The 25,324-nt window shown below is 34.2% G+C and overlaps 2 long non-coding RNA genes and 1 pseudogene across 2 annotated transcripts; 2 read left to right on the top strand and 1 right to left on the bottom strand.

Annotated features, from left to right (window-relative positions):
- Positions 1-1,360: 1,360 nt before the first annotated feature.
- Positions 1,361-2,835, bottom strand: LOC126877421 (uncharacterized). Its single transcript, XR_007695000.1, has 2 exons — positions 2,739-2,835; positions 1,361-2,576 (listed from the first exon to the last, which is right to left on the bottom strand). It is a non-coding gene; the product is annotated as an uncharacterized LOC126877421 (long non-coding RNA).
- A 1,741-nt stretch (positions 2,836-4,576) lies between these two features.
- On the top strand, positions 4,577-11,952 carry LOC126877420 (uncharacterized). Its single transcript, XR_007694999.1, has 3 exons — positions 4,577-4,676; positions 9,342-9,526; positions 11,914-11,952. It is a non-coding gene; the product is annotated as an uncharacterized LOC126877420 (long non-coding RNA).
- A 9,637-nt stretch (positions 11,953-21,589) lies between these two features.
- LOC126877418 (katanin p60 ATPase-containing subunit A-like 2) lies at positions 21,590-24,003 on the top strand (annotated as a pseudogene).
- Positions 24,004-25,324: the final 1,321 nt, after the last annotated feature.

The following is a 25,324-nucleotide window of genomic DNA, read 5'->3' as shown; positions in this document are numbered from 1 at the left end:
ATTGTAACAATAAACTTACGTTTCGGAAACATTTTGTGCTGTGAAACAGAATACACTAAAGTTTGAAGGTCACATCGATTTTCGAAAGTTTATAAATGGAGGTGTATGACAGTATCACCAGCTGTTGCTGTCCAAGTAACTCCAACATCGAAATACTACAACGATTCCAATCGAAAGCGCTAAGAGCCTTAATAGACGCACCTTGGTATGTTACCAACGAAACCATCCATCGCGACCTCAAGATACCTACAGTCAAAGAGGAAATAGCAAAATATAGCGACAGATATAGCAAAAGAGTCAAGAAACACCGAAACCCCCTAATCACTGGACTACTCGATACGACGGACCAGATTCGCAGGCTGAAGAGGCACTACTCGCTAGACCTAAACGTTAGATTCATTTAATTATCCAAATTAAGCATATGCACTTACTTATAATACTTATAAATTATACCTATCTATAATAAGTATTAACTTATTGTAAATAAACAGCCATGTCACTGCGCCACGCCAGAAAAATTACTGAAAATTCTCAACGCGAGAATTGATTGTAATTTCAACAAATAAATAAAAACAAAAAAAAGCTGTTGCTATCCCCAAGCGCCAAAATACGTTCTGACTACTATTTTATGTATCTCACAGAAGTATGTCTTCATTCATCATCTCCCATGCCATCCACCAACGTGTTCTTAACATGTTATCTCCTAGTAAAATATTGATGTTGAGTCAGATATCCAACTGAATAATCTTTTCGGTGTCTACTATAAGACATTTAAAACCAAGGCTCGTACACACGTGTGCTTATACGTCAGATGTAATACTTAACAGGAAACCTGCTTGTATTAATATTAAATTTATGCATAGTAGGATGTTCGACCTTTGTAAAAATGAAATTATAATACATACAGTTTCACCGTGGAAAAGTGAATCTTTCTAGCATGTCCACGCAAATGCAGCGGAGGGGAGGACTGTGCATGCACCAAACAACTTTACGTTCGTAATTTTTCACACAAATGTACAACTGTAGGGAAAAAATTATCTCTGATTTTTCGGATGTTAGGAATCGACAATATCGCATAACGGAATGCTGTGTTCTACGTATTCTATTTTTGTTACGAAAGTGGTACAAACGAAGTCCACATAAGAATAGTACAACAAAATCGGTTGAGGTTAGGTTATCGTGCAGATATCGCGGCTTTTGCATTGGAAATCACGCAACTGCCAGTCTCGTCGTTCCTTGTAAACGAAAGAAAGGTATTGTAATCGGTCGGAATTAACATAAAACTCGTCGTTTCATGATAATACTGTGCATTCTGAATATGCTATGATTTGGTTTAAAATAATAAATAGTACATTCTTGCATACTATTGCTCCAGCTTTACTTGTATTTTCGATATTGGTATAAATAGAAAGACAATTAATGTCGTTCGAGTCTATTTTCGGATCATTTATATTACGTTTAATCCATATAGTTATTATATGAGACATAGTATCGTAAAATTTGGAAGAATAAAACGTTCGTACAGGAAGTACATTTTATAAGAACTCCAACAAATCTGCGTGTGTACCTAAAATACAAACTGATAGTGATTGTTCATAAGTTTATATACATTATCTAATGTCAATCGAAGGTATCAATTCTTTTTCTCCATAAGAGTACTTTTTCATTTATATGTGTTCAAAAATACGTTCAACCGTGAAACATATGTCACCTACAACGAAAAAGAGTTTTCCTATACTTAATATTTCCTTTATATACCTATGAAAGTCTATTCTTCGCGTAGTATGAAATTATGAATAAATCTGGAATATTGTTCAATCTGAAAAGAAAAATAACTTATTGACATCATTCATTGATACGAGATTCAGAATGTTTGTTTTGTCTTGCAGAAAAAGAAGGCAGCCCTCCCTTTCTTTTAATGTGAAATAGAAAGCGAAAATTTGAAAACAGATTTTTTGGAAATTTACTTGCAAATATCGTTTTCAATATCGTGATTTTCTTCCCAATGGTACTGTACTTTCAAATTTTCCAGTATCCCTCTAAAAACAAAAAGTCGAACCTCGTTATTGTTAACGTAGGCATTACAAGGAAGAGAAGTATTAGAAAGCAGCTCCTTTTTATTATGGATTTCTTTATAATCATGTAAATAAGAAATTCCGGAAATTTTTTCCTAAAGAATTTAATTCTTATGTTTTGATTGATAATTATTACACTACATACTAACTTTTCGCATACTGTTCGCGTCTAACAATTTCCTAATAATAACTACTTCAAAATAACATATGTTCTTGCACGAATTCAAAAGTACGTATGATACAATTACAATTGATTCTAAAATAATAATTATTTAAAGATATTAAGATACTAATTAAACGTTTCACTATATTTCAAAATCTGGAACAACAAATTTTTATTTATAAAAAATGAAACTGTCTTTATATATTCTTTGTCATGATGATATTTCTTATTACCGTGTCGACATTTTTTAAAATTCATTTTGTTATCTCTACGCAATAGGAAAATTCATATACTGCTTAATATTTTTTGCATATTATCCATCCACCGCATGATATCTTCTGAAAAATCAAAATATTAATGTTATATTATTACAATGCTTCTTAAATATCAATTTTTGACAAATTTGAAATCCAATATATTTTGCACAATTATTATTTATCAAAAAATTCCAAGTTAGTAACTTTCTTTTCAAATGGCAAATAACATATACTTTGACTTACCTGTAAGTTTTTGTTCCTAATCATCATTTCCTCTTATAGAACATCATTATTGTTCTTATAATTACTACCAGTGTCATAGATATTGTAGTGGCTACAACTGAATTAATAGAAAATGATAAATAACTGTGTATAACACTAACACATAATTGTGTATAACAATGACAGATAACTTTTACTTACATATCTGTCGATAAGGGATTACTTACTGTGATATCCTGTTGATGTTTCTTAAGGCACTTGATTAGGTGCGATACGGTATCATTCCTTATGGTATACTGTAGATAAGTATTTTAGAAAATAACAAGAATAAATCTAAATTATTCAGAGGTTCCAGTTTCGGCTTAGACATAAATACAGGACCATTTGCAAAGAAGAAAGGGTGCGTTTCTACAGCCTCGTTATAGTAACCATGAATACCAATCTCTGAATTACTGGTTACTAAACATAAATATCCTATAAAATTTAATATATTTCTTTAATTTTTAATACATACATGAGTTAGTAGTTCTAAATTATGAATCATCCTACCTGTGATATTACGCTTTTCCTTATAATATCATCACTCGAGTGAACAACATTAAGATCATGTAAACCATGTCATCCTATCTTACTGTGAAGATACTTAGTTATGTTATCTAACATTATAAAAATATCATCAAATTCAAGTCCTTTTATTCACATCACATGGCCACGACGATCTGGTTCTTCGTTATATAATGTTCTAAAATTTGTCGTATATATAGGATGTACAAACCGTGATATCAAGGTATCAGTTCTTCCTTCCCAAGGGACAGTTTCATTAAAATTCTGATAGAATTAAAAATTAATTATTAATATTCTAACAATCATATATGTTAAATACGTTATAGTCAACGATATATACCTGAGCGAATGTAGGGGTGATTCCTTGATAATTATAAATGTCATCAGCCCACATCATTGTGCCACTTCTTTGTACTCCAGCCTCTAGATTAACAGCCTAAACAAACATACGAAATTTTATAGAAGCTGTACAAAATATAGTATATATGCGCAATATTGAAGCGTTCAAGGGGATATAAAGGTAATGTACATCACATACACGTGTACTCTCATGCAACAAAATACAATTAGATTTAATAGTATAAGCTCTTTTATTCATCATAATAGATTGGAAATTTAAGTGTCTTACGAGGGTGAGTAAAAAGTTACCCGCTCTGTCGGTGTAGAATTTATTTTAAGCAATTGTCAAAAAAGACATACATCATTTTTTGACATAATCACTCGATTTCTGTATACACTTTGTCCATTTGCCGAAGGACCTTTGTATTTTCTCATTAAAAAATGTTTTGGGCTGAGCTGCGAACCACGAATGCATCGTCGTCTTCACCTTTTCATCAGCTTTTTCGGCATCCATCTCGCACAAACTTTTTAAAATCCAAATCTGTCGTGCACTATTGCATAAGCAGAGCCGTGGCTGATTTGCAAATGATTTGCCACATTATCCAGTGTCACTCGTCTATTCCATAGAGCATAAGTTCATGAGCACGTTCAATGTTGTCATCGTGGATGTGGACGGGCGTCCAGCTGTTTTTTCATAACACTCGTGCGATCTTCTTTGAACTTTTGTGCCCATTCAAACACACTTCGTGACAAAACACTTTCTCCATAATGTGCATTAAATCTTTGATAAATATAGGCATCAAACATAACCTCCGACCACAAGAAACGAATCACAGCATCCTGCACTGTTTTCCTGCAAATCACCATTGCAAAGCGCCATTACTCGCGCAACGGTCACAAACGAATTGACGTAACACAAAGAAACCTGCGCAGCAGCACTGAACAGATATTGACGTCATACGAAGAGTGCAGATGGATCAATACGGTCGACAGAAGTTTTAACTATCTGGAGTGCGGATAAATTTTTACTGAGAGTCGTATAGGAATCTATAATCTGTAAGTACACCTTTGGCTGAATGGAAATTTCTCTTACATATAGTCAAAAATGCTGAAACTGTGTATTGAATTGGAAAGTGATAAAAAATAAGTGAAGTTTCGAGGTTGCATGTGATTGCATGAGTACACAGGACGTTTTTAGCGAATAAAAAATAATTTTGAAAGACACGAGACTTATCTTGTATTTTATGCACTCTCTGTGTCCGAATTTCCAGAAGCTCTCTATCTTATGAAGTGTTTTAGATTAGCCGGAAAATTTTGTACGTACGTACAAGAAGTATACGATCTAAGTGGAATATTCCATTATTCTCTTGATACAACAGAAACGAAATTTACAGAACTTCTCAGAAAGTTGGTTTATTATTACCAAATTAATAGAATTAATACACGTTTATCATCTTTACATACCTAAGTCGTGGAGGTTTATCGTGCGTAAAAAATTAGTGTCGTTTCAAAGTTACATTTCGTACATTTTAAGCCTATAATTTGTAACGTACAAAACAATGTAAATTTGAGCTGTTTCTTATCTCCACAATAAGAAAATCCAACTTTACGTTTTTTACACAATGATATTTATGGAACAGTAATATCATATTATTGCATCGCTTGGAGAATGAAGTCAAGGTACGATGTGACCCTAGTGTAAACGCTGGGATACCCAGCTGTGCCGCACTTATAAGCATAAGACACAATACTTATTAAATACGAGGTTAATTCATGTTGTATCAGCAGTGGTCCGCCGCGGTCAGCCTGAAAGGATCGTTAAATTTTTAATCAAAGATACTGAAATATATCGATCGAATTGTATTGAAATTATACTTATATACAGTAATAATCTTCTATTGATTTGTGTATTGAAATACTCCAATTTATAACGTACATGTTATATGTATTTTGAGCAAAACTAAGATTAGAAGGAAATTAGATTAAATACCATAACGAGGTGTGAGAAGTGGGCAAAACTATTAAATTGTGTTTATCTATTATTTTTAATGTTTAAGACGTCGATTTGATGTTAATTCGAATCGACGTGTCTTCAGATACCGTATAGTTTGTAGTAACTCTGTAACTTAATTACCGTACAAGAATCCTCTCCACCCTGAGCATGTTCGGCGCATATTATACCATCAGTGATATCAGGTGCATTAGGAAATTTGGAATAAGCTATTTTGCATTCGGCGTTCTTAATCACTGGCATTTGTACTTCCATTAATGCATTACGTCGTGGTCGTCCTACGAAGAAAATAAGAAAGATATTTAAGACTGGAACTATTTAATTTTATTATAAAATTGATATCACTTATTATATCTTAATGCTCCCGATCCAGCAACAAGGGGGTTATAGCCGACGAAGTTGCTCTTTCGTAGGGGCTCTTTCGTACAAATGGGATATACGTACCCTGAAAAATAAAAAAATAAATGAAAATGCAGGAAACCAATGACCAAAAGTATGAGAAAGAATTATACACGCTTTATGACACAATATATGTGTACAGTAAGAAATTTCAGGATATGATACTTCAGTAATACTCAATAGCATATATATATATATATATATTTGAGGACTTACTCGAAAATGGCACCTCCTCCACCAATCTAAGAATGGCAATATTATGATTGTGTATGTTTTCTATTCCATCCATATGTGCACAATGTGCTGCGGTCAAAACATGCCTAGCCGATATCAGGGAACCTCCGCACTTCCATAGTGGTTTGTCTGGGTTTCGGGGATTACGAAAACCTAATGCAGCGATCCATGGCCAAGCGCCTAAAATGCAATAGTCATAGTTGTGAATATACATAATTTTTTCTCACATAACGGGTAACAACGATTATTACCTATTCGATATTCGATCATACAGCAGACGATAAGTACATACGTACAAATACTCTGAAATAGAGATTTGATAAAGACAGAAATTAAATTTTTATTCCAGTGGAATACAAATTATTAAATAATTCTATATAATTTCTATTTGAACTATACTGAACTATAAAGTTCAAACGTGTAATTTCTGCCCTAACAGTTTTTGATCTCTATCCATATTATTACTCCTATATCAATTTTTTATTTCAAGCAAAAAGATACTCTTCCTAACATGAAGTAAAAGAAAGAAATAATTCAAGTTAATAAGTAAAGTTACTACCGATAAAATCATAGCATTATTATTTAGTCTAATTGAAATGTACATTGATGTGCTGTTTAATGCCTTTAAAGTTCATTCTTTGCAGTAAATGGCTTATTATTAATCGGAAAGAAAGACATAAAACGTACCAAGTTCAGCTGGTTTACCATCGACCACCCTGGTATGAGAGACGTTGCTAAAACCACAGTATGGTGGTCGCAAAGCCTTATACTTATACACAGTTTTTATTAAAATTTCTCTCTTCTCTTTGTTTGGATCGTTCGGACAGCAAACGATCGTAACATTGCCCTGGTATCTGCACACTGATCGTCTATAAAAATCGGTGGCTGTACGGTACTGTATCTGCCATATTTCTTGCAGAGGTTTACATTTTCTGTAGTCAAGGCACCTGCCTTCTTGATTGTCCGGTGTGGTACATTCTGGATCAAACAATTTTAAAACATTTATACAGTTCAAAGATGCGTAAGAAAGCGACACCGATTACTCAACTTTCGAAGTAAAAGGCCGATCAAGTCCACCGGATTGCCCTACAGACACGTATTAATCCGTAAGAGTTAGTCATCATGTTGATAATAATTATCTAAAGAAACTTTTCACGTGAAAATATAAAATTTTAATTGATTAGATATTGTGTTAGCCATACTTAAGAAAGAAAATGAAAATGAATGAAATGAAAGAAAAGGACTACCTTCAACCTCATGTTTTAAATAAACACTTTGTCAGTTTTGCGGTAAATAAATTCTTAGGAATTCAGGACAGTTTTTAGTGTGAATCATTTTGTTTCGACCGTTCGCGGAGAGACGCGATCGCGAGATAGCACGTCAACGAGAGTTGTAAGTTCCCGTTACGATTAAATAATCGACGCCACGAACTGATCGATCCCCTTATTTCGATTATGATAATAAGGGTAGTTCAACGAAATTCCACAGAATTAACACAAATAAATTAATGTTTATTTCAACAACTTATTAACTAGAAAGATATAAATGGAACAAAAAAAATGTAACTGCGTTTTGGTTGATAAGTAATGCGCGACATACCACATGTGTTGACGGTTCGACATCTCGAAAAGTTCTGAACGCCTTTCGATTTTTTTCGTTTTTTCTGGAAGGCGACCCCCACTACGTTCGGATCACGCCACATTCTTTTACGCGAGGTAAAATACGGGCCACGAGTCGACGTTTCTGGAAGTCGCCCTGCTTAATGAACCATGCGCTTGCCACTACAATGTTTGTTTGCCGGGCAGACACGACGATCCGTCTGCGACATTATAGTGCCGCGATCGATAGTTAAGAATATGACCTATGGTAAGCCGCATGGCGTAACATTCTCCCCCCGTTGAGAGGGTACCGATCAAACTAGGGAGGTGTGGTTGAAGTTCCCATCTTATTTCGTCTCGGTGGCTAGTTGTTCGGGTTTCTCGAGATCGGGTTGAATTGGCAGTGGGACAAGCCTTTTGACGCCCCGATCCAAAATGCTCTTTGCCGTCTGAACTGTAGCTGTCCGGATGACACCATCGGCGCCTGGATGAATCTTGATAACTCGGCCCAGAGGCCAATGCATGGAGGGAACGTTGTCCTCTCTGAGGATGACGATTGTGCCCTTTTGGATGCTGTGTCCACCCTTGCTCCATTTATTGCGGTTGGTTAGCTCGTTCAAATACTCCTTATGCCAGCGGTTCCAAAAATGTTGTTTAAGCTGTTGGATATGCTGCCATTTGGAGAGTCGGTTCGATGGAATGTCCCTGAAATCTCGATCACGTAAGCACATTAATGAATCGCCAATGAGGAAATGTCCGGGAGTGAGGGCTAGGAGATCATTTGGATCGGTGGAGATAGAAGTTAGAGGGCGGGAATTGAGGACTGCTTCTATTTCTATGATAAGAGTATTACGGTGTTAAGCTCATATGTTTCTGTTTCTCCACTCGCGCTGCGCCATAATATCCTTTGATATTTCCGATCCTCTGGTCGTACGAGGAATTGCCGATACAGGAATTTTCTCGATGTCGCCAGTGAGTACGTACTGATGAGCGCGGAATCTAATTAATATGCAAAATAAATTGTGAATTGATTCGAGAATATAGGATTTCCCCATTTTCATGATTATCGTGATTTTTGTATAAATATATTTTTTAAGATACTAATAATTAGGTACTTATAAATTAGTATTATCAATTATTTTGCATTTATAATTCCGCCTCTAGTATAAGTGTTAATTGAAAACTAACTTTATGTTTGAAAAAGTACTAGCAAAGTCGTTGAGTAACAAGCCACTGATGCTAACACAAATAGCATTGTCGTAATTAAATATTTCTAAATATTCATTTTTCATTTTGAACCTGTAGAAACAATTTATTATATATACTATTAGCTAAGTAATTGCATATTTAATTAAGTCGAAATATAAAACTTAGTTATTTTAATAATTTAAAAAATAAAAAACTGACAAACATTTCAATTTAATTTATGGTTGGAACAAAAGACAGTTATTTTTCATTAATTGAAATATTGCAATGCAGAGTACTTTCGAAAATACGCCGAGAGTATTCCTGATGGTGAAACGAGCGTTGCTTCATCGAACGCAGCTAAAGAAAACAACATCTATGTAGTTGGTGGTACGATGCCTGAAATAGAGGGCGATAAATTGTACAATACCTGTACTATTTGGGGTCCCGATGGAACTTTGATAGCAAAACACCGAAAGGTAAGTAATATATTCCTTTATGGCTTTGAATTTGAAAATATTGGGGCGAAGAAAGTGACTCTATCTAGGAATAATTTAGGAATATACATATGTACATACGTATACTATAACCAATTCTATAATTTACGGTTTATAAAATACGTTATGATACGGGAAACGCCCATTTTTGTTGTAATGTGTAATATAAATTTTTCACATACTTAAAATATTATTATACTTATCTTTTCTCCTTTTTAAACATTATTAAATGATAAGATTTTTTAATAAAAGAAAGTGATAAAAACGCTGTCAGTTATTAAATAAAAAATAATTAAAGTTTAGGAGTTGGTAACTTTGATATTAAATTACAAAAGTTGCAGCAATAGAATTAGCGACTACATTTTTATGTTATTAGGTACATCTATTCGACATCGACATTCCTAATAAGATTACTTTTCGAGAGAGTGATTCACTCAGTCCTGGTAACTCCCTAACGACGTTCGATGTGAAGGGCTGCAAAATAGGTATTGGCATTTGCTATGATATTAGATTCGAGGAAATGGCACGCATTTATCGGAACAAAGGTACAGTAACTTAATCGATCAATACTTAACTAGCAAAAAATTAAATATCTTTCTTAAATATATTCTATATAAAATTAATATAATCTGTAACTCCGTATAAAAAGAAGCTTAATTTAAAAAACCAGTATATTTGCTGAAAATGAAACAAATAAAAGAATTAAAAGCACAATAAGAGGACTGTCCTCGCATATTCAGAAATGATGGAATGTGAACCGTGCAACTACGAAGTTAATTAGTATTCGGTGGCTTCATATTTCCTGCTTCTCTGGGTTAGGTTGCCAAATGCTGATATATCCAGCGGCATTCAATATGACCACTGGACCACTGCACTGGTCATTACTTCAGCGTTTCAGAGCGAATGATAATCAATTATACGTTGCCTGCATATCACCGGCTCGTGTTCCTTAAGCAAGTTACGTCGCATGGGGACATACACAGTTGACCAATCCCTGGGGAAAGATTCTTTACGATTTGGAAACTCAAGAGAATATGGCAGTCACCGATATCAAAAAAAAAAAAAAAAAAAAAAAAAAAAAACTGGCGAACCGTGTGTTACCACAACGAGACACGCGATGCTATTTGTCGCTTTAAATTGTGCCGCAACTCGTTTTTGAGATCTTTGCCAGGGGCGCGTTAAAACATGCAGAAAATATATTTCTGGCTTTTCTGGGGTTTAACTGAAATATGACAAATAACGTTGTAAAACATATGTACTTATGACTTACAGAGTAATTGAGTGTACAAAATATATAGTATACAAAATAGCCAGCGATTTAGGGCTTTAAAAGATCAAAAGGAAAGAAAAGAAAAGAAAAGAAAAGAGAAGAAAAGAAGAAAGATAATATTTTGTAGCAGTCTAAGTCGATTTAAGAAAATAGATAAAGGGAGGGAGGGGCAAAGCTAGTTAATCTGGAAAGAATCCAAGCGTCAATTTCAAGCATTTACAGAGAATCAAGCGGGCTGGTTAAAGTCGTGAGTTGAGCAATTATCCCGCGTTAGGTTCAATCAGGTTAGTCCCACGCGAAATTGATCCAACCATGCGAAAACGAGTGTATTCTGATTTCTGTCGCAGATACTTCTGGCTAGTGCAGTACCTACACGGTGGTTGTTGAAAAAGCCTCTGCTCATCTATTTTCCCTAGCGAGGACATCATCCTTTGATCCCTTACGACTAACGAAGTTTTCGAAGATGTATGGCAGTTTGAGATTCTACTTGAAAATGATCATGATTGCGGTCTGTGTGTCGTCTGCTCTTCTTTTTGTCCTTCCGTTAAAGACTGGTAAGTTGATACTGATTAATTATGCGATCGAAACCATATATAATGGCTACAAAAATGCCGCTAATATAATATTCCTTCTTTCTTGTATCTGTCTGCCTCTCAGGTCGTTTTACTAATTACAATAAGTAATTTCGACTTCTTTGCGCTCTCTTTTAACGCATTCGAGACCGAAAGAAATTCATATCAGTCAGTAGGCAAGGGTATAATATACATATTTTATATATAACTTATGTAGTAATGTAATATATATATATATATAATAATTCTATATTGAAAAAAATATGAAATTAACATGATATATACATTACTACATAAGTTATATATAAAATATGTATATTATACCCTTGCCTACTGACTGATATGAATTTCTTTCGGTCTCGAATGCGTTAAAAGGGAGCGCAAAGAAGTCGAAATTACTTATTGTAATTAGTAAAACGACCTGAGAGGCAGACAGATACAAGAAAGAAGGAATATTATATTAGCGGCATTTTTGTAGCCATTATATAGGGTTTCGATCGCATAATTAATCAGTATCAACTTACCAGTCTTTAACGGAAGGACAAAAAGAAGAGCAGACGGCACACAGACCGCAATCATGATCATTTTCAAGTAGAATCTCAAACTGCCGTACATCTTCGAAAACTTCGTTAGTCGTAAGGGATCAAAGGATGATGTCCGCGCTGCGGAAAATAGATGAGAAGCGGCTATTTCAACAACCACCGTGTAGGTACTGCACTAGCCAGAAGTATCTGCGACAGAAATCAGAATACACTCGTTTTCGCATGGTTGGATCAATTTCGCGTGGGACTAACCTGATTGAACCTAACGCGGGATAATTGCTCAACTCACGACTTTAACCAGCCCGCTTGATTCTCTGTAAATGCTTGAAATTGACGCTTGGATTCTTTCCAGATTAACTAGCTTTGCCCCTTTATCTATTTTCTTAGATCGACTTAGACTGCCACAACATATTATCTTTCTTCTTTTCTTTTCTTTTCTTTCCTTTTGATCTTTTAAAGCCCTAAATCGCTGGCTATTTTGTATACTATATATTTTGTACACTCAATTACTCTGTAAGTCATAAGTACATATGTTTTACAACGTTATTTGTCATATTTCAGTTAAACCCCAGAAAAGCCAGAAATATATTTTCAGCATGTTTTAACGCGCCCCTGGCAAAGATCTCAAAAACGAGTTGCGGCACAATTTAAAGCGACAAATAGCATCGCGTGTCTCGTTGTAGTAACACACGGTTCGCCAGCTTTTTAAAAGCGCTCTCCGTCTGCTTTTTCCTCTCTTCCCTGTCTCTTCGTTTTTCCTTAACAAGCGAAACCATTTTCGCGAGGACGAGAGTACGGAATTGACGTACTGGCAATTTTGTTTTGTGATAATACAAGCAGCTCGGTTTCAGTGAATTAAACTTGACCCCAAGCTTCTACTTATCTATCTTCCTTTCCTTTATTTTCCCTTCTATATCGGTTTTGCGGTTTTCCACATTTCCATCACAATAAACCATGTTTTTTCTCGATTTTACATGTTAGCCAATGATTCACGGCAAAAGCGTCGACTGTAAAAATATTTGTAGTTGCAATAGCAACAAGTATGTTTTCTCAAATAGAAAATATTGGGAGCGTACACGCTGGCAAAACAATTCATGAATAGCTCGTCCTCTGCTTGTTATTTGTTTCGATACTGTTAGCAAACAAATTCATGAAACATACTGGTATAGCGTAAAATGAACATAAAAGTTTTGCGTACACTTGAGAGCTGAACTTTGGTTGTTATACGTATATTATACATATACGCATACAGTTATGTATATGTATATATATATATATAGAAAATTCCTTAGAACTTTGAGCTTAATAACATATTAAAATCATTAACATTAAGGAGGTGAACTTTACTTACCAATTACCAAAGTTTCTTCCGCCAAATAATACATAAAAATTGAATAAGATAATGTAACTAGTTTTAACTTTTTTTTGTGTTATAATTTGAATCACTCGATTTATCCGACTGAGGATGGTCGATCGCAATCTCAATTTATACGTATTCTCATCGCATGAAATAGATCACATGAGGGATTTTCAAAAGTCGATGGAATATTAATCGCGATTAATTATTTGTAGGTGTATTCTGTGTGGCTAAAGCAGTCACCTAATGAATTATTGAGTACCAGGAATGTTAGCGGTAAACAGGATTGCGGCTATGAATGATTCTCTAATGTCTATATTAGAGATGAATTTGATAATTTATCCTCATAATATGCAATCCGCTTTTAAGTGGAAATCATAATTAACAATTTCTGTTTGATTAAATATGAAGAGCAGATAAATCGATACGCTTAAATCAATATTAGAATTTCTTAACATTTTTATCAAATATTTTAGCACTGTAAAAGCGTCGTAGTAGAGAAATATTAGGTTGTTCCAAAAGTTTCTTTCGTTTTATAAGAAAGTAATAGATGTACAACATTTTTCGTTTTATATTATTTTATTGAATTACGTGTGATCCACCTTTTTCCAATTTAATGTAAAATAATATAGAATAACATAAAACAAAATATGTTGTGCATCTGTCATTTCTTTATAAAACGAAAGAAACTTGGGACAACCTAATAGGAATTTACTTTTATTATCCATTATAAAAATGGATTGTTAATCCTCTAGGAGATACGAACAATATAATTGCAATTAATAAGGAATAAGCTAGCATAACTTAAACCAGCTTTTGCAGAAAGCTATTAGCTGAAGATGTTTATTAAACAATGACAACATGAATTTTCTTAAGTACCCCATTTGGTACTTAATCTACTTCGTAAGTACTGTGTGTCCTAGCCTTCAAAGGATGCAATTTTAACCAGAATGTTTCACATTACTTACCCGTATTATTTCCTTGTAATATAATTTATATTTACATTATCTACGTTACGTTACATTCTACGCGTTAATGTAATGTGATTTTTATTTCTAATCGAAGTTATTCAAACTTTGTAGTATCTCAATAAAAAATTAACAGCCTGCAAAAACTTCACAGAAGCATTAGTATCTTCGAAACTATTTAATTCAAATGGCTAATATTCTTTAACAATATGCACTCGACGACGTTTATCGAGAGAAGTATGTGGCGTAATAGTTAAACTTTCAATTCATATACATATATCGTTTATGAAAAAGTAGTCATTCTGCTTTTGTGATCTGTGACACACTATAAATTCTCATAAGCTAACTAACGCGTAATCTTCTGTAACGTATTAATATAATATAGGTATGTATATCTCGACTTTGAGCAACCAATTGGTGCTAAATAAGCTTTAATACATACTTCTTACACGTAACAAAAGACCAGTTAACATCTCTGCTCTTAAAAGAAAAACGAAAGATGCTCTGAAAAGCTGCAGAGTTCAGGTCGAATAACACCAGCTCAGATAAATGACCCTCTAACTTACCTTTGTCCTCATCGACGTCAGTGATTTTAAAGCTAGTTATAAAGTGCACTTCTCAGCCAGCGTCCACGGCAGTCAATATTATTTAACGGGTCTTAACGCGATGTAAAAAGGGAAAAAGGAGGAAAGAGGGAACAGGGAAGCAAAGAGAAGAAACGAATTTTTCATTTTCTCGAAACTGGATCAAATTTCAGGCTGCTCGCCAAAGAGTCTGTAGCTAACGAGACAAGATTAGACAAACCACGTTTTAAAATTGCCACAGAACTATAATAATTCTCGAAATCAATACGATTCGTCGATCCATCGCCTGATTAAAAAATGAGATAGGATGAAGCTCACTAGTCGGCCTTTGAACTTTCAATAGCGCTTACGGCTCGTATACTCTAGTTTGAATGCTACAATGTAAGCCAAGTCAGCTGTAACTAGCGTTCGCGTGATTGTCGCTATCTATTATTCACGCGTTACACGTTCACCAGACAAACGCGTCTACCGGTTGACATTGTTTTCTGTCCTGAGTTTCAAAGCAATTATGTTGCTTCGTGTAATCAAATCTCGCCAAACTAACGATAAGTTCTTGTTTGACCTTACACAGTTATTAAAACTATACAAGTTAAACCAATCTAGCCTAAACAAGTAATGTCGTTATATATTCTTTTTTAAATCTATATATTGTTTAATAAATCGTGGTTAGGATATAGTAGTTGACAAAAATATTCGGATAAATATATTTGTAGAAACATTTTAGGAGTGTATTATGCATAGTGGCACTATTTAATACTGTACTGTGACTATCATGGTCGTGTTGGTATTATTCGAAACTAATCTGAAAATCTGTATGGAATTTGTAAGATATTTAGTACGAGTACTGTGCATTACTGATATGTACACAACCGAGACGAGATAACGAAGGTACTGCTCTCCATCGTTCATCGCTACGCGTTGCTAATAGCAACGTATAATGCATATATATCTCGCAAAGACCATAAAAGTACCCAATGGAACCACGTTTAATATTTGATAATAATGTCCCATTACAGTTTCGTCATTTTCAATTAATTAAACACGACCCTCTCTTTAAAAATTAGAAGATAAAATACGTAATACAAATCTACTCGAAATCTTTTAAACCTTACGGACGACTACTTATGGTCTTTAAAAGCAGCAGGGATTAGCAGAATATTAACTGCGGATTTTTCTTGGACCGCAGCATGCAATATGAAATATGGTTATTAAAATGTACACTGAAAATTTCATATCCATAAGATACTCGTGCTTGTAGAACCTTGAAAATGAATTCTTAACCCAAATAGTCGACCGCGATACTCGAGAAATTTTGTGAAGCTGACGTCAATACCAATATGTACCGTCGTTGTGCTATTATTTCGTGATAAACCGTATTGATTGCACTTCCATTCACGGAATTAATTTTTCCACACAAAAAGTGATAACGATAATCGAAAAAAGAAAAATATACTACCACATTTCGTATCAGCATACACAAGCGCACTCGATTTTACACGAGTATACAATTTGCAAATTCGACGGAACGATCGGATTTAATTATTTTTTCGATATTTCAGGCATCAAGTTCTATTTACACATCGAACGTTGAAATACGGCGAAATACAAAATGTACAAACCACTCTGGACATTAATTAACTTTAAACGTTATTGATTAATTAAAGAAACCAACCATTGTGTTGATTTTTACATTTTGAAAAATTGTTATCCACTTTTGCTTTGTTTAAAAATTGAAAAAAAAAATACTTTTATTGTAAGTCACGAGTATCTCTTTTATTTATTTAAACTTTAGATCAAATATTACAATTTATAAATATATCATTTATTTAGATATACTTGTAATATCTGTTTTATAAGTTTGTACAACCATTTATCTATTTATCTATTTTATTTGCACATAATCTTTATAGACTGATTTTGTAAAGAATAAAAAATTGTGATTCTATTTAAAAACGATCGTGTCAGACTCAAGTGATAAGCGATATATATTTCAGCGATATATATATATTCAGATTTCACCATCACATAAACGGTGCTATTGGAAACGTTTCACAATAGACGTCTTATAAGCGCCTGCGATGTCCGTCATATGTAAAGCTATACCACTGAATCACGGCCGCCATTTAGTGATTAAGGTCGATCACTTAGAGTTGTTAATCCGACATAATGGCGAGCAATACATCGAAGACATTATTGGAAACACAGTTACAGTTTAATTTCATTGAGCTTATTTGCAAATAAATGTGTACAATATATTTTAGAGGTTTTAAATATTATTGCTGACTAAACTTCGCATCTACGCATCATCTTTCTTTAACTTTTTTTGCATTTTCTTATCGACGCATGAAGACGAAATGCGTAAATTTTATTATTTATTTAAACATTACTATATTGTGCTCAAAGTAGCGGAATATCGTTCTATTATCAATATATGAAGAACTAAAAGAATTAAAAAAGAATTAAAAAAATATGTAGTTCAATCAATACTTCGTGTATTTTTCTATCTCCACAAGACAATATCCGGACCAGTTACGCTTACAGTATCAACAAAGATTTGTCCAGCCATACGGAATAAGTCGTACTCAGTAGTTTAAAAGTATTAACCGCACAAACTCCAGAAACACTTTTGAAGTAACTTTCGAACCAATAAATCCCCGAACTAAGAACTGTCATATTTCGTCTCTATTTATCGAATATTGTGAGAAAATGCAAAAAAAAGAAGTTAAATAGAAAAAGTACTTGGAAACTTAAAAGAAAAAATCTCGAAAAATCTCTTAATACTTTTTACTGTCGTCTTGAGACGCACCATGTGTTAAGCTTCTTCGTAGTTACAACTTTTACCGCAGATGTAACGAACTGACAAATGCTTCGAATGGCGCGCGCGCGTCAACGCCTACACTTAAATTTTAAATAAATGTTTTTAAATAAATGTTTAAAATAATACATTAAATGTATTAACTTTCTTGCGCAATTTCATTTAATTTCTTACGATATGGAGGGTTTAATTACGTTTAAGATATCTATTTGAATTTTTTAAATTCGAAGTTTTTTAAAAAATTACCTTAAACTTTATAAAATTAAATCGTTTTTCCACTTTGTTGTATCATAAAATAGTTACTTAAATTCAAACCTTACCGTCGTCTTGAAATATTCTATATTTTCCTCGTCTTAAAAAATCTCCCTACAGAAAGAATAAAGAAGAATAAAATCCCATACGTTAAATTTCGCGTGATTGATGGAATACATAACGATAACGAGAACTAACTAGCGACAACAAGCAACCATTAGCAAGGACAACTGGCGACTATAACCGTCGTCTCTATGATGTATGGCGACTAAGGAGAACAGCCAGCAACTACGGATGACATGTAACAACCAACTGCCCCACTTCTAAAAGGCAACTAACTTGCAAACCCTTTGATGGTTTCTGTAGCGTGATATACCCCTTGAACGTGGTTAAAGAATGTGGTCGCCGCTGGACGGCGGTTTGACAGCAGAGCGATCTCGCCAATTCAAAGCTTGACATTACAAACTACCGAGAATCATTAGGCTCGTTATCGAGCATCTAGCTTTCAGAAGGTGCTTTATCATATGATATGACTTCACGATATTTTTATAGCAAGAAGAATGGCCAACCTCTAACAAAACAAATTTTTACTAAGTACTGCATGTGAGCTGCAGGCCGGCCTACTAGGGAAATTTGACGAATGAATAAACTAAAATATATACGAATATATTCGTTATATCATAAAATGCTCGCATTATGTTCTCTAACACCATAGAGGAAACTAAATTTATATATTAAAAAATTGGAATACCTGTTATAAGAGAGTTAATTAAATTCTAACTTATCGATGACTCCATAAAAACCTTTATTTCCTAAAAATATATATCTTCCAAATTCTCCTTAGAAAGTATCATAGAGAAAATATGAAACCTGAAAAGTACATCACGCTGATGCCTCGATCAACCCTCGTGCTTCGCAGTCCATGTGTCCGAGCGATGAATTCCCTCCAAACAAGGAAAAACCAAAGGGAGGTCTTCTTCGAAGGACGTGAGAGGGTAAGGGAAGCAACGGGAACGATGATCACGCGATATACTGGCGGCGTACGTATAGAACGGCTGTTGCGAGAGAGTTCGCAAGAAACAAGAAGAAAAAAGGAATCGTAGGCCGACGCGACTATACGCTGTCGACGGACAAACAGCGACTGAGCCTAACTGAAACGAACTCTGTCGCAGTATGAGCACAGGCTACGTTCGCGGGTCGATCGAACACGTTCTGCGCCTTTCCTCGGCACCAGCGTCAAAACCACCCTCGACGAGCGCAACGCACTGGTGCACCTGCAATATTAACCACTGGTCTTTCCTTTTTCGCGCGATATTATATCAGCACCTATGATACCATTTCAAAGACCGCAATCAAAACATTAAATACCGCATTAAAGCCATACAATAATTCGCAATATTCATTCGTAAACGTTATTGTATATGTGCTTAATTAATCGTTATTATGTTTCGAATGATTTACTACCTCATATTCCATAAGCAGATATATGGTTCATTTTCACCTCAAGTACGATATAATTTGTAACAAATATTTATAATTCACAATGTAAAATATTTATAATTCATTGGAAATATTATTCTATCACGGTATAGTGGTCAAATTTCACATAAATCACAAACATATGGTAGTCAGAAGCTATACTCACGACATGACAAATCATGATGATGTCATGAAAAATGGCGTCCGTCCATATATATTCAAACGCAACGAACAAGTTCGAACTTTTCGAGAATAAACGATTTGTTCGATAACATCTGTCGCGAGCTTCTCTTCCTTTAACGATAACAATTGACAACTAAAGCTCGAGAGGCTCGTAAGGATGAACAGCGACGAGTATCTAGAAGCTATGTACTCACCTGGGCAAGGAGACTCCAACACCAAGGACGTTGGAAGTTTCAAGAAGCGAAGATGGAAACTGAAGTAGCACGTCAGGTCAACTCTGGCAAAAACTGCTAAAGAAAGAAAAATCCAACTAATTTGTTTCCAACAATAAAATGAAATTAATTTGTTTCACAAATTATTAACTGGATATTATTCAAAAATTATTCAAAATTCGCTTGATTGATTCACGGCCCGGGACACTTGGGTCATACCATTTTGGTAATGGACGAAAATGGCAGAAGGAAGAACGACCGTTTTTTTCATATTTCTCTTTCCCCGGGAAACGAAAGAATACCCGAGCACCTTGTTTCATTTCTTCTCGACATCAATTTCAATCTTTTTAAACGAAATATAATCTGAACGATGAAAAGTTCATTCAAATAATGCTCCGCGCCAGACACTCACGAAAATTAAGAAGAAACACGGAAAATTCGCGAATAAAACGGATTTCTTTGTCCCAGTGAGATAATAAATCTCGTACACGTATTGGTTTTTAAAATCAATATATCCACCAATGTGCACTCGTTTAACAAGGGTGATGGAACGTGCCAAAAATCTCTCAAGAGGGTCTTGGCAACGGAAGAGTCGAAAATGTCACAATTATGAATGAAAAATTCGAATAGTTGCTGATTTTACAGTCGAAACCGATAAAGAACTCCAGATATTCCCCCAATTAATTTACAATAAATTCGCGAAAATGATCGATTGCTGACGTCATTGTATTCTAGAAAAATTGTAAAACGATAAGAATTTATTGAAAAAACTTATATTCGATGATAACACTTCTAATAAGAGTACTAAGAGGAGCGATTCTGTACTCACCTTCCTGCCTCGAAGTACCGAACGCAATTAACCGTCCGCCCAGGATGGAACCGTTCGGAACTTTTGTAAGTCACTGCACGGCCGCTGCTTATGGTGGAAATGTAATAGATATAAGTACAGAGCGCGTGAGCGAACTAAAAGCGCGATAGAGAAGTAGAGAGAGGATGTTCCGTCCTTGTCTAATGACGCGCACTTGTACAGGAAATATGTAACAGCGGTATACGAGCAGCGTCAGTGTCCACTAGTGTGCATGCCTGATTAAACAAGGACAGGAAGTATCTATACATGGTGTTCTCTTTCTATTTCCATGTTGCATCCATCTTACTATACAGTACACACACTCAGCTATTCTATCATTATATTTGTGCGTTGCTTATGTGTGAACCAAACATTTCCATGACAACAAATCGTTTGTCTCTTGTTTGATGCTCGGTTTTCAACGGAGTTGAAAGAATTTTTTAAGAGAAACGTAATGGACGGGTTGTTTTTAAAGTAATAAACGGAAATTCTCGTATCCATTGAGAAACGATAGGCGATTTGAAAGTGTCACTATGAACGGTGATTTATCGATGCAAGGTAGTATGAATAAGATATTTTATAATCTGCGAAAAAAGGTAAGGAATATTCTAGATTTTAGATTTTAGAATTTCCACGTCACAGACGAGTGTGTTTTGTTATTTGATTTGTAATATTGCTGCAGTTCTCTTAATAGCTGTTCGTTTCATGCGATACTCGCACATAGTATCTATGACTTTTGCTTCTAACAATTTTTATAATTAGGCTGTATCAAATATTTTTAACGTTCGTGTTTCATGAAAAATCATGTGTAACTCGTTGAATTCGCAAATGTAACAAAAAATTACATGAGAAACCTTATATTATTGTAATGAAAAAATAATTATATTAGGAGGATAGTCGTATTTCGGAACGTCATCGGAACATATTATATTATACCTTATTAACATATTATACCTTGCTATTTGGAACACAATGGGTGAGTATATTATAATTAAAATATATTCCTAGTTCCAATTCTTTTGAATAGTGTCAGTGACCAATCGAAATAGAAATCAGTGGACATCATGGAGAGAGAAGGCGAAACCAAATTTGAAAATTCGACATCGGTAATTCAGTAGTTAAGAATAACTCAATCGATTATGTAGATTAACTAGTTATAAACAAATATATGAAGTATAAATTCAAATTATTCTTATCCATCTAAAAATTGGAAATTAAAAAGCAGAAGACAAGAAATTATCTTCGAGGATTTATATAGTAAATACATTCTTTTGCCTGTCTTACCTAGAGATAAAACAGTTGTTTGATGGTTATCTTATAGTGTTCAGTCATTGCGAAAAATATTTTTAATTAGTTAAAAACTATAATTAATTAAAAACTACATTTTTTTATGTATATAGACGTTAGCGATGTATTATTCCGGGAAGCTCGTCTATCTCCCGAACATCGGGTTTGCGACAACATCGATTTGGAAATTATCGTTGCAGAGTATGAAAATTATTACAAGATGAAATTTCAAAAATATCCCATATTGTGTAAGAAAATAACTGGAAGGGAAATGACGAGGGAAGTGACAAATGCAAGCAAAACGTAAGAATTTAAATTATTTAACGATATTAAACGGTATTCAACGTATTCAACGTATCGTATTCAACGTATCGTATTACAATATGATCCAGTGTTTGTAGAAGTATTGAGACAAAAGCCAAATCTATTAGTAAACAAGCGAGAAGTGAGCCTGTGAAAGAGACGAATCTACAGCAGAAGATAACTGATGACAATACGAATCATATTAATCTCGCAATGACAGTGACGTCAATATTCCCCAATGAGAGTGATGCACGTTCATCAGAAGAGCTATTTAACGTCCCAATGGAACAATCCATGCAATCGAAGATATTGAAATGCATTGAAAAGCTTTATTCAGATAATCCGGAATTACGAAAGATTGCTGAGGACGTCTCATGCGTAAGTTATTTTCGATTAATATACGTATCGTAAAGCTTTTAAACGATAAAATTCCCGTCGATAAACCGTCCAACGTATATCGACGATGACGTGATTTCAGTAACGCTTCAAATATCAAATTACGTAACGCTTACTTAATATAGAGAAGACGCCATTTTATCTTTGTATCGTCACAGGAGATCGTAGTAAACAAATTAAATGTACATTGGGATGACGTTATAGGCCTAGAAGAATGTAAAACCGCTGTTAAGGAGGCCGTTGTGTATCCCCTTAAGTATCCTATCTTTTTTGATGGCCCGTTTTCCCCCTGGAAAGGTATTTTGCTGTACGGCCCACCTGGTACAGGTAAGATACTCGTATTCTTTTCATTTCTGTACGTGTTTACAAGAAATATACAAAACAGGGAAAACGAAGTTAGCGAAGGCAGTCGCGACAGAATGCCATTGCACCTTTTTTAACATAACTGCCAGCTCATTGGTCAGCAAATGGAGAGGCGATTCCGAGAAGTATATACGTGTAAGTTGCTTTGTCTATGTAAGTTTCTTTGTTCCTTTGTCTATGAAGGAGAGATTCTAGGTATAAAAAAATTTGATTTTATTTTTCGTCATTTATATATAAATAGAATAGTTGTTTGGAAAACGAAATGATATCATATTCGTGATGAGGCAATGAATTTAAGGAATTTCGAATATAATATTTAATGAATAATACATTTGTTAAACTGAACTGGTTTTATTTGAACTTGCCTATAGTCATTCGCCTACAATTATTTTTATCGACGAGATTGACTGGATCGCCACAAATAAAGGAGACTGTATATTGTCTGAACCTGCAAAGAGATTCAGATCAGAACTTCTTTCTAGATTGGATGGATTAGTGTCTAATGAGAATTCTAATGTAGTTCTTCTGGCTACAACTAATTCCCCTTGGTACGTATATCACGTTATTTCAATGTTTTCTAAGTAGAAAATATCGTAATATTTCTCCAAATTCCAAATATGTTATTGTGTTGTTTGAAGTATTCCTTCATCATTATTAGTATAATAGAACGATAATATTTATTGTAAATATGTTATTAGGGGCATTGATGCAGCTTTACTCAGGCGTCTCGAAAAGCAAATATACGTATCATTACCCAATGAAGTTGCTCGACTTGGTATATTCAAATTATACCTTAGCAACCACTTATTAGAAAATACAGATATTGTAAACCACATAGTAAAATGTACTGAAAGATATTCTTGTGCAGATATAAAATTGCTTTGTAAGCAAGCGTGGCTACTAGAAATAAGCCCGATATGGAGGAGACTTGAAAAGAAAGAAACACCTGTTACCACTTTGAAATATGAATTAAAAAGTTATGAAATATTAGCAAAATTGTTAAAAAAAATGTCACCTACAGTTACGTAAATAGATAAATATGATACGTGGAACAAATAAATACGCAATCGTAAGGACAGATATTGAAAAATATAAATAAATGGATTATCGTTCGAGAAATCATTCGTATGTGTGTGCATGTGTGTGCGCGTACGCGCTATAGGCTAAGTTTAAAATGTTCGGTTGTATTATATCCTTGTATTATATATGTCGGAGATGAAAGGAAAACCGGAGCCTTTCCTTTGCAATTTTGAGGAAGCCTTCTAATGCTTTAGCCTAGATTTTATCATAACTGTAATTAAGCAATTGTCATTTGTAATTGTTTGATATTTGTGAAAGCGAAAGTGAGTTCGAGGTGACAACTGGTCGCCGAACGTAGCCACGGTCACGGGATAAACGTTTTGCCTGACGAAGGTGTGGATCGGTTGTATTGTTCTCCCTAGAAATCACATAGAATTGTACTTTAGAGATGTCGATATAATGGGACACACGTTGTATTAGGAATCAATCTCCAGACAGAAACTGCCTAGTAACGGCGTTTGAATCTTTCTCGATGTTTCCAAAGAGTATACAACAAACTTTTGACAGAAATTGCCTAGCAACAACGATTGGAACCTTCTCGATGTTTCCAGCGAGCATATAACAAACAAATGCAGTCGTATAGCGAAAAAGATTTTCATCAGATATTCATTCGTGTGATCGCCTTGGAAAGTGATACATCGAGCAATTTACCGAGTGTCTTAGCAATCGTATTTTTTTGTGTTTAAAATTATTCTACGCATAGTAAAAAGTTATCCCGTTGACCGTGGATTCGTTTGAACCCAGGAACATTGTTAATAGCGTTAATTAAATTCATTATTCGTTAAATTTATTATTCGTAAAACATATTATTCGTTACTCTTATTATTCGTTAAACTTATTATTCTTTAATCTAATCATTAGTTAAACTTATCATTTGTTAATCTTATCATTCATTAAACTCAATATTCATAATATTTTGCAAAATCTTGTATATTCGCGTAAATATAATCTCTGTTTCGTAAAACAATGGCTAATTATTCGTTCCTCTTATTGTTCGTTAAACTTATTAATCTTTAATCTAATTATTAGTTAAACTTATCGTTTGTTAATCTTATTATTTATTAAACTCATTATTCATAATATTTTGTAAAATCTTGTTTATTCGCGTAAATATATTCTCTGTTTCGTAAAACAATGGCTAATTCAAACGAAGGATCATTATGCGCCTTAAATCCTAATGATAACCCGACATATATATGTGAGTGTATTTTATCAAAAATATGTTTTTTATGTTTTCTTATCTTAGTAATTATTTTTAAAAAAGTCAAAG

The sequence above is a fragment of the Bombus huntii genome, unplaced genomic scaffold, assembly GCF_024542735.1.
Source record: "Bombus huntii isolate Logan2020A unplaced genomic scaffold, iyBomHunt1.1 ctg00000162.1, whole genome shotgun sequence".
NCBI lineage: Eukaryota > Metazoa > Arthropoda > Insecta > Hymenoptera > Apidae > Bombus > Bombus huntii.
The sequence above is the reverse complement of the archived record's forward strand: the minus strand, read 5'-3'. Positions and strand labels throughout refer to the sequence as shown.